Genomic DNA, 9,770 nt, shown 5'->3' on the forward strand with positions numbered 1-9,770 from the left:
AATCAAAGTAAAAAAGAATTTTGATACTTAGACATATTCGCTGGATCATCCTTCTTGCACCAGATTTCCCATCTGTGACATAAAGCCCCGATACTGGACGCGCGTTTCGCCTGGAGGCTTGTTCACCAGATATTTCGCCGTTTTTATTATTTTTTAATTCACGATAATCAATAATTGATTACACATTATTATATTTGCACTTATATTAAATTTCAGTATTGTCACTTCATCAAAAAATCAGCCAGGCCATCTGATGCCTCACGGGATGATATCCCTTTATTGAGACCATGAAGTGATCAAGGCTGATACATTCACATTAATTTGTGAATTTGTGATAAACAATACAATTGAAAATTGTTATATATTCACGTACACTATCACTGCATCCAAAAAAGAAAAAACTATAAATCTTTTCCTTGTAATAGTCTCTCCCCATTGTATATGACAATAAGGTGAAGTCAGTAAATTTTGAAAGAATTATATTAAGTAGTGCCCCGACAAAAAGAGTCACCCTTTTTTTCTTCCTTTGCGATCTTTGAAAACCCATGCAGTTCCTCTTCCCTGCCTGGGGTGTCGCTGTCTGCTGTGGTGTTTCTAGCACAGGTCTGGTTTGCATATCAGTGCTGATATACAGACCACACTGTGCTAGAAGCACTACAGCAGACAGCGACACCCCAGGCAGGGGAGAGGAACTGCATGGGTTATCAAAGATGGCGGGTGCTAGAATGAACACTGTCAGATGTGTACAAACAGGGAGTTGGGAGAACAATTGCAGCTCTCCTGCACAAACCACATCATATCCTAAACAATTACTATTGTGAGTGTTTTCCTTTCATTACATCTTACACCTTTTGTACCTTAAATAATAGGAGTGAAAACAGCAAAAGGTGTATAATAATAATAAGCAACAACAATTGTAACAACTTGGTGTGACGTGTGAGCACAGACAGTCTGAACAGCCCGATCTGGTTTTATAATGGATTCCAGGACCATTACTCCTACTTTATAGAATGAAAGGCTAATGCTGCTTGTCAACTCTATGGGGGGAATTCAAGAGTTTTGCACGCCAGTGGCCACAAGATGGGCTCCAGGCGGAGCAATTCAGGCAATATTTAGTAGGGTTATGGAGTCAAGTTGGATGATTCCAGAATTCCTCCCAATTTTTAGGGATTTTAAGAAGGGAATCTGGCCAATCACAGGGCATGGAATGTAAAGAGACCAATCAGCAAGCATCAACAATGTCACATGTAACAGGGTCCGAGTTTTGCCTTGTAAGTGTCTGCCACTTTAAACAAATATGGCTATTCTTGGTGAAAATCCAGAATATCCGGTAATACCAGACCCTATTACATTTACCCCTACATCTGAATGTAGAGGTTGGGACTGCAAATATTATATTGTTTAAGTTGTTTTTATTGAATTATTGCTGAAGCAGGAACAAAATCCAACCCAAGACCCTTGAGGATGGATCTGCCCCCCCCCCCCCAATAAACAATTATGATGCATGGATTGTATTGATTTGATTGGTTAAGGAGAGTAATACTGTCTCCGCCCACTGAAACAGCACGGTCCCGTCACAAAGGTCATTCTTGGCTTATGACTCAAAGCCACAAAAACAAAAAAGTGTAGATAAAGATCATTATGTCTAATCTGACATTTGTGGAACCGGAAGACTCTTCCAATTAGCAAACAAGCACCGGACGATGCAGATTGTGCGGACATTGCTGTACGGTTTATCCCCAACGCTATCTTACGGCCCCCATACACTAGTAAGATTTATCTGACCTGTAAATTGCATCTGATTTTCCTTGAACTTCCCCTGCAGCTTCCCAGGAGGCCTACATACATATTGACACTTGATGTGCCGTTTTATATATCCAATTTGTGTCAGATAAATCACATGTGATTTATCTGACGCACAGTGGCCCTGAGCCGTCAGCGGAGTCTCTGATCCTAGGCTGTCCTTATGAGCCCGCCTCCCCTGTGCCAGGAGACCTGGAGCTAGTTTCTATTTTTTTTTATATAGTTTTTAATTTATTTAATATTATATTAATAATATTGATTTAATACTATTTTTAATAATATAATAATTTCTAGTTGTCCCCAAATGTTTCAGTGTAGCCCTTCACCCCCTCTGCCCCAGCAAGGCTGATCCTAAACTGTAGCCCCCCCCCCCAGTAATGTAGCTGGGGTACATATATTTTTAATTGACAGTATAATTGGTTACAGGACTAGTTACAGTTTTAACAGTATGTTGCAAATAAGACCAAATGAGGCTGGGAGTGGGGAAAGGATCTCTGTAATCACTCTGTTATACTGGGGGAGGGTAAGTGTAGAATGTTTGTGCATCTGATAGTGTGTCCTCTCTAGAGCGAGGTCTGTGTGTCCCCTGCTTGGGGAGTTGTGCTGCTGAGGTGAAAAGGGAGATGTGTAGAGGAGGGAAAGCAGTTAGGTGACAGCGTGCTGAAATAAATCAGAGTGATAAACCTAACGAACTGTGCACTGCTGATGATTAACAGGGTAGTGTGTGTGCGGTGGGTATGATAAATAATGCCGGTCTGGGGAAGTGTACCACGGATGGGACTGTTGTTGTAGGAGTGAATATAAAGCAGTGCTCAGTCTGTTACCTCCGACCTGAGCTCCAGCAGCGTACAGTGTCTGCGCGGCTCTCTGTGGACTCCTGTGTTAAATTCTTATAACACTGGAGTCTACAGAGAGCCGCGCAGGCAATCAGGTGCTGTATACAGCCGGAGCTCAGCCCAGAGGCAACGGAGCACAGCTTCTTTTACCGGTCATTGCGCACTTCATTTTTGACAGCCCACAGGACGCTGCGGCGGCTTCCTGTTTCCGGTGATGTATGCGTGCTGCGCGGGGCGAGAGGAGGGTCCAAACATATAGATATATCGGATCTGATACATCATGGGTGCAAAAGCACCCACGATGTGCCCATGATGGGTCAGATGCCGATATATCTTATGTTCTGCAGGTCCGACCACCTGATCAGATCCGATGCGCACGGGACCGCGCATCTGATCAGATCAGATGTCAAACACATGCGATTTTCGGCCGATTTCATCCGATTTATCGGCCCAAAGGGCCGAAATCGGATGAAATCGGCCGAGAATCGCATAGTGTATGGGGGCCTTTAGGTCCCATTGACTTTATACGTCGGAGGAAAGATTTCCAAACCATTGAGACAGAGTCAAGTACATAAATGTTCAAGGCAGTCATAAAACCATTAAAAGCATCCCATAAAAATGATTATCCATTATGAGTCTCATCTTATAAAAATTCCCTTCCCCGGAATGATTTTATTGACAAAGCCTCTGCTTTCTTACATTTAATGGCCACAAATGGCAGCTCGTAATGAGGAGAGACTGAAATCCGTCTTTATTTTGGAGAAGTTGGGTAATTACTCCGAGACTCGTCAGCTGGTGTCAGACAAAAGCTTTACGATGGGACAAACAGATGATGTCAGAGGGAGAGAGATGCGGTCACGGGGACAGGCGGTAGCTGGTGGCTAATAGTGAACACATCACCCAAGAACTGGATTCACGGCTGCAGCGACATTGATGCAAAGGACAATGTTCTTCAAATGCGTATGCATCTGATTCTGGTTGCTTCAGGCCCCTGCGCATTTGCATGGTGGACCGATGTTTTCACATGTGCAGGGTCCCTGGGTGAACGGGCTCAGCGACTTACACGGAGCGGTGTGGCCCGGGGATGTGCGGTGGGCGGGACAGGTGTTGACCAATGGGAGCGCCCAGCGTTTGATGTTCATCCAGATGAAAACGCTTGGCGTTCCCATGGGGATGCGAGCGTGCCGTTTTGTGCAGGGTGCTGGCGGCTGACATCGCATGACGTGAGCCACCAGCCACCTGCCCCCTGTCTTCGGCCCGAAGCCTCGGTCTTCACTAACTTATATTTGCGAGCCCTGGAGATATCATTCGATGGCGAGTGATCATCAAATGATTTTTCTGGCTGCGGGCACATGCGAGGCAGCGGCGTAACTATAGCACCGCAGCCCCCGCCACCACGGGGGGGCGCTGTGCATGTGGGGGTGCCGGGGGCTGCGGTGCTATAGTTACACCCCCCCCCCCAATCCCCCGCAGACTTACCTATCTCGCTGGTCCCGGCGGTTCCGTTCTTCTGCTGAGGACCACCACAAAATGGCCGCCCCCATACAGCAGACAGTTCTCTGAAACTGTCTGCTGTATGGGGGCGGCCATTTTGTGGTGGTCCTCAGCAGAAGAAGAATGGAGCCGCTGGGACCAGCGCGATAGGTAAGGCTGCAGGGGATTGGGGGGGGGGGGTGGGCGGCGGGGGATTGGGGTGCTTGGCGGGGCGGCGGGGGGCGCCCCCCCTAACGGCGGGGGGGCACCCAAAACTTAGTTACGCCACTGATGCGAGGGCATCTGTCTTCGTGACTGTGTGTGTGTGTGGGTGGGGGACACAAGGACACTCAGAAGTTGTGTGATACATGTGTCCAACAGCGCGTACGCACAAAGGTACAGAAGCCAATGAGATGCCTGCTCTCAGAAATGAGATACAGTTGTTAGGTTGACACTATGAATTCGACATACATTAGGTCAACCACTAAAGGTCGACATAGCTTAGGATGGCACATGAAATATGTTGACATGGTTTAGGTCGACAGTGTGCAAAGGTCAACACAAACATTAGGCTGACAGTCAATAGGTGAACATGAGTTTTTCACTTTTTTTTTTAGCCAACTTATGATGACAAAAAAACGTGAAATACTTTTGACTTTCGGCCTTTCGGGGGCCGCTTGGGAGAGGGGGTCCAGGGGGTACTCACCAACTGTGTAGCAGGCATTTTGCAGAACCCGTACGCCTAATTGCTTATATGGGAGGCCATGACGGATAATCTGCACCTGCTGTGGCGTTGGTACAAGATGTCAGCTCCGCCCTGATCACCCGCCAAGTAATTCCTGCAGCGCACAGACAGCGCACACTGCGAAATCATCACATGTCATCGGCTTACGTCATATTCACACGCCAGTCACAGCTTTGCACTGGGCTGGATTTCACTGTGGCTGGTCGGTGATTACCTGGTCTCGAATTACGAATTAGCAGCCATCTCATCGCATCTGAGTAACCCCCCAAAACCTGTCCGAATTCCCTGAGAAAATCTGAGTCCCGGTTCCGATATTCCTACGGTTCGGAATTTGGATATTAAATCTGAATTGAGGGTTTCAGCATTCGTGTCAATGATTTAATAAATTTTAAACCTACAGTAGCTGCTCGGACATTTCCACCTGCCGTCCTCAGACAGTTTGATACATCTCCCCCAATGTTCCACTAAGGGGATGCTGCCCAAACCTGCCGCTGGTGCATTCAACAATCCAAGGGCGTTCGTAGAGGATCTGCGGTGGCTTAACACCTTGGAATTTATATTGTCACTAGTTAAAAGCCAGTCAAAATGCCGACATCTGCAATGTAACGTTCACTTTGAGCTGTGACAGTTTTTACTTCACTTTGAGCTGTGACCGTTTTGAGCCCACAAACTCTCCACCCTGCCCCCAGTCCCTATCTGCTCCTACATCCGATCTGTCACAGCTCCCTCTCTCCGTTTCCAGCGAGTTTGCAACAGATCAGTATCCCTGCAAATATTGCTATCACTTTCTATGACTTTTTAGCACACAAAGAAGTAATTTGGTCCATCGAGTGGCCTCTAGAGCTACTTCATCTCAGGTGAGGAGTAGTTTGCCTTTTATATATATACTAGGTGATTCATCGCGCCCTACGGGCGCTCTTCACACCGTCGTAAGGGGCTGCGCCCCCTTAATTTGTGAACATTTGTATATGAGAAATATGGTTAGAATTGTATGTAAGATGCCTGTATTGCAACTTGTTATAGGTGAAATGTGTTAAACAGAGAGCATATGATGTGGAAGGGGGGTGTATTGTTTTGTTTAATTAAAAAGCGGTTACAGAGTAAGATGTACATTGATAGTGTGGATGGTACAGTGACATTTGTGGGTGTGGGGGGGGGGCTGTGTGTGCATGTTGTTTAGGTGTGTGTGTGCAATAGTATAGTAGGGTGTTTCTGAGTCAGCGGCTCACCACTGGCGGAGGTCACGACACAGGAAAACAGGAGGCTGGGTAGTGATAGGGGTGTGTGGGAATAAGGGGGACTAAAGAGGAGGGTGGGAGATACTGTGCTGCTTCTGCCAGTGGGTGAGGGTCCAGCGTGGCAGCACAGGAGTACAGGATGGTGGCCCTTAGTCAGTGTCTCCTCCTACTGGGTGGGAGTTTGGGTGCATGAGAGCAGGAGGCTGGGCTATAAGGCATGATAGGGGCATGTGGGCAAAACAGCGTCAGCGACTCCCCAGTGGTGGAAGTTACGGTTCAGGAGAGCAGGAAGCTGGGTAGTGATAGGGGTATGTGAGTATACGGGGGACTAAAGAGGGGCTTAGGGGTGCCGTGAATTGCGGGAGGGGCGTGGGGGGTGCCGTGAATCAAGGGAGGGAGGGGGCGCAGGTGTCGGCGAATCGCGGGAGAGGGCGGGGGTCCACAAAGCGTGGGAGGGGGCGTGAATTGAGCGAGGGGGGGTTGCGAATCGTGGGAGGGGGGTGCGCGAATTGCGGGAGGGGGGAGGGCACGGGGCGCGATGAATCACCTAGTTGGTTATATATTCTTGTAGAAGGATGGTAGGATGTTGCTGTCATTCAGAATGCATTTACATAAACAGTAATAGTAGCAGTAAAAGGTCTGACTTAAAACACCTACAGTAAAACAGAACAGGTGTTATATATTATACAAAGAATTGGTTGATGATGTGTAGGTTGACGTGCACATAGTTCATAGTTGTCACTGGAAAAAAATTGCTTCACGGAAAAATCAACACAGAAAGTTCAACACATGTAAATGTTGACATAAGTGTGGCATGTCGACACATGAGAATGAATATGAAAACATTCAAAAAAAGAAAAATAAATCTTCAAAAACTCATGTCAACCTTTTTTATTGTCGACCATAGCCGTGCCAGTGTTTTGCATGTGCCATTTAATCCTGGGGTTGCCGTGAATCACGCGCGGGGGTGGGGGAGGGAGGAGGTGAGGGGTGTCCGTGAATCACGGGAGGAGGGGTCGTGGGTGGATGCCGTGAATTGCGGGAGGATGGGTCGCGGGGGGGGGGGTGTGGGTGCCGCGAATCGTGGGATGGGGGGGGGGCGCGGGGGGTTGCAGTGAATCGCGGGAGGGTGGGTCGCGGGGGCGGGGGGTTGCCGCAATGACAGGAGGGGGGGTCAGGGGTGGGGAATCGCGGTAGGGGGGGTCGTGGGGGGCACCGTGAACCGCGGTAGGGGGTCGTTGGGGGCACCGTGAACCGCGGGAGGGGGGGCCCGGGGGTTGGCGCGAATTGCAGGAGGGGGGGGTGTCACGGGGTGGGGCCGCGAATCGCGGGAGTCCCCGGGGGTGCCGCGAATTGCGGGGGGTGTGCTGCAAATCGCGGGAGGGGGGTCGCGGGGGGTGCCGCGAATCGCCACAAGAAAAAAATCAACACAGAAAGGTCAACACATGTAAATGTTGACATAAGTGTGGCACTTCATTGGTGTCCATGTCGACACATGAGAATGAATATGAAAACATTGAAAAAGTGAAAAATAAATCTTGTCAACCTTTTTCATTGTCGACCATAGCCATGTCAGTGTTTTGCATGTGCCATTTAATCGTGGGGATGCCTTGAATTGGGGGGACACATTGCTCTGTTTCTGGACTTTCTTCCTAATTTATGGATTACCATCACCTGTGCTTAAACACCTTTCTTATCAATTACCCTGTTTAAAATGACAGGTGATGACAATCATAAATTAAGATGGAAGTCCACAAACATAGCATTCTGTCCCTCCTGGAGAGGGTCATGTTGGGAGGTATGGAGGTGTGGGGCGCTCACCTGGTGTGTCTGGTGTGTAGCTGTGTCTTTGCTGTGTAACATGGAGAGGCAGAGGGTGTCTGGCACTGTCTGTGGGCTCACTGGGCTGGTTCTCTGTCATGTGAGTCAGTCATGTGAGTCAGAGGCTCCACCCAGGGTTATATCTCCAGACACACTTTGAGTGACAGATGTAGCCAAATATATAAGAGATATAATGTGCATGAGATATATAAACATTGTGCAAGTCAATCGTTTGCAATAAAACAAGTGATATTCCTCTGCAGGTCAAGACTCCGTTATCCAGATATCCGAAAACCGAAATATTCCAAAAACCGTCACCTGCGCAATGTATCCTTGGGACCTGAGATGCCTCTTAAGATGAACCGGATGCCCTCTGTGGCTGTTGGGGCACCACCACCAACAACAAAAAGACAAAAAACATTTGGGAAGAGGGATACACAGTACACAGTATATGTCACCATGCCGACAGCGAATTGTGTTTTTTCTTCTTCCTGAATAATAGAGGCCTCAGTCCCCAGGACAGGCTGTTAGACATCAGTCTCCTCTATGCTGGGTGGGCACTGAGCGTATTCACTATGGAGAGACACTGTTGCTGCTTATGGTTTGGGCTAATAGGCAGCGCCCTGGGTAGGAGACCGGGCTCCCAGCTGCTGTGCACACCATGATAATAGGACACACAACAGAAGCCGCTCACAGTAAAGAGCTTTGGGGGATTTAGACCTGAGGCTGAACAATCTGTCAGCGCAGACGCTTTCTTGCTTCCTTAAAGCTGGAGGATTTAAATTACTATCACTTGTTCTGAGTGTGTGTTTGTCCCGCTTACAATCACCGCACCCAACGTCTACTTTACGCCGCGCAACAACTTTGTTGTCGTGTAAACTCAAAGAGCTCCACACTTATATGAAAGCATAAACTGAGGGCAGTGGCGTAACAAACAACCCACTGCTGACGCTCACCGCTGGCACACACCTACAGATCAGACCCAATACATCATGGGTGCTTAAAAAGCACCCGCGATGAGCCGCTGATCTCATGCATTTTACTGTGCAGTTGGTTCAATCTCCAGGATCCGACTCGATATGCACTGGACCGCGCAGAAGCTATGCCGTACACTGTATGGTTTGGGGGCGATTTCAAAATTTTACTAATGAAATTTCCCCAAATTATACTAGTGTGTATGGGGGCATTAAGCGTCCAGATGGATGTGAACCCTCTGTTCTTATATCTATCATGGACAATGTTTAGTGATTTTACTGCATATAAAGGGGCTGATTCTGCTAATGCATCAATACTGTATGTCCATGTATGTGTAACTACCGCGTGTATTCATGTGGAATGCTCAATGTATTCCATCCTCTGCCACGTGCGCTGTAATCCTGGAAATGCCAGGTGCAAGAGATCCACCCGAAACAGAAGCCCCTTCTACCTTCTCTCTGCAGAGGTTGGCTTGCATGCAGTGGCAGATCCAGGGGTGGGGCTGCAGCGCATTAAAAAATGTAAATCGTGGAGCCGCACCAACTGCCAGTGAGTCCTGGCTGGGGATATTTTGAAGTGTTTGGGGTGGCAGTTGGTGTGGCTTATCTATTCAACTTTCTATTCTGTGTTGCACCCCACCACCGGATCCGCCACTGCTTATATGATGAAGACACTCGCACTGTTGTCGCAGAGATGTTACATGCATCTGCAGTGAAGCTGTGCAACGGATGTTGTGTTCTTCCCCATTAACAAGATGGACAGCAAGCCCGCGTCAGACTTCAGTTTGAATCGTCGTGTCGGGAGCAGAATTGCAAAAGGGACTCGAGATTTTTGCTGTTGCAGTTCTGCAACATCAAAAGGAAACCTGGATCATAAATC

General features: G+C 48.1%; 1 long non-coding RNA gene across 1 annotated transcript in view; it reads left to right on the top strand.

Moving 5' to 3' along the window:
• Positions 1-8,253, top strand: part of LOC146058660 (uncharacterized) — a 188,001-nt gene extending 179,748 nt beyond the window's left edge. The window contains exon 3 of the long non-coding RNA XR_014469884.1: positions 8,180-8,253. This is a non-coding gene — a long non-coding RNA (uncharacterized LOC146058660). The remainder of the gene's footprint in view (positions 1-8,179) is intronic.
• The last annotated feature ends 1,517 nt before the right edge of the window (positions 8,254-9,770 follow it).

This window comes from Crinia signifera, chromosome 2 (assembly GCF_055691185.1).
Source record: "Crinia signifera chromosome 2, ASM5569118v1, whole genome shotgun sequence".
NCBI classification, from domain to species: domain Eukaryota; kingdom Metazoa; phylum Chordata; class Amphibia; order Anura; family Myobatrachidae; genus Crinia; species Crinia signifera.